This window comes from Pteropus vampyrus, unplaced genomic scaffold, assembly GCF_000151845.1.
Source record: "Pteropus vampyrus isolate Shadow unplaced genomic scaffold, Pvam_2.0 Scaffold494, whole genome shotgun sequence".
NCBI lineage: Eukaryota > Metazoa > Chordata > Mammalia > Chiroptera > Pteropodidae > Pteropus > Pteropus vampyrus.
This window is the reverse complement of record NW_011889275.1, coordinates 231,087-232,212: the sequence shown is the minus strand read 5'-3', so window position 1 is coordinate 232,212 and position 1,126 is coordinate 231,087.

The window sequence follows — 1,126 nt, the reverse complement described above, 5'->3', positions numbered from 1 at the left end:
CCACCAGCCTCTCGGACCCGACTCGGTAATTCACTTAGAGACCCCACTTCCTTGGCGACCGACCCCCTGACATCCTGGCGCTAATTCTCCCCATCTTTCTCCTAGGTGACCAAAACCGCCAGCCGCCTGGAATCGGAACCAGATTGGTGTCCGGAGAGACGCACGTGTGGCCGGCCCGCATCACGTGGGACACCTCAGGCGAGCTCTGCCCTCCGCCCGCCTGGAAAGGTGGGCAAGATGGCGGAGGCCCGCGGCGCGGTGCTGGCGAGGAAGGGCTGGCCCCGCTGGCCCCGGTGGCCCCGGTGGCGGGGGTCCCAAGACCCGGAGCGCCCCCCAAAGAGCCACCGCCCTCTGCGGCCGCCACCCCAGCCCCGCCTCAGGGCGCGCGCCGGGCCCTTTCCAGAGGCCGTGACCCCATCCACGCGACAACGTGCGCCCCGCCGCACCCGCGAGATCCTCGTCGCGCGCGCGTGGCCCAGACCAGTAAGCCACGCTGCACAGGCGCAAAGATGTCGAACTCCGGAGAACGCTCACCGAAGCCCCACGCTCGCCAGGACGCGTGGGGCTGGCGCGCGGCCCTCCTTATAGCGCGCGCCGCTCTCAAGGCCCGCCCCCTGCCAGTCCGGGCTCCGCCCCGAAGCATCTAGCACGCGCGCCGGTGCCGGGAACCCCCCGCTTTGGTGCTTAGGGGAGGGAACGATGCCTGGTCCCGTTAGAATCTTCCCCAACAGGCGACGAGACATTGTCCTAGGAGGCAGAGGAAGAGGAAGAGGAAGGAGCAAGGAAATATAGGGCCCGTTGTGCTGTCGTGCGCATCAGGCAATTCTGTGGACAGCCCCGAAGGCGGGCCGTGCAGGGGGAAGGACCCCGAGTGGGGGCGGGGCCAAAAGAGAAGGAACTCGAGTTGCTGGCGCCACAGCGGTCGGAGCGGCGGCCGAAGGGGCGGGGCCGGCCCGGAGGAGGTCCCCGCGGCCGAGCGGGAGGCGGGGCCAGAGCAGAGATTGACAAGGGGCAGTTCCAGGAAAGGCCCCTGAGAGTTAGAGGCTGAGCTCGCGGGGTGAGAGGGTGGCCCCGTCGCAATGTGGGCCAAGAAGATTGGACTCCGGTTCTTGGGGAGGCGGGGGTT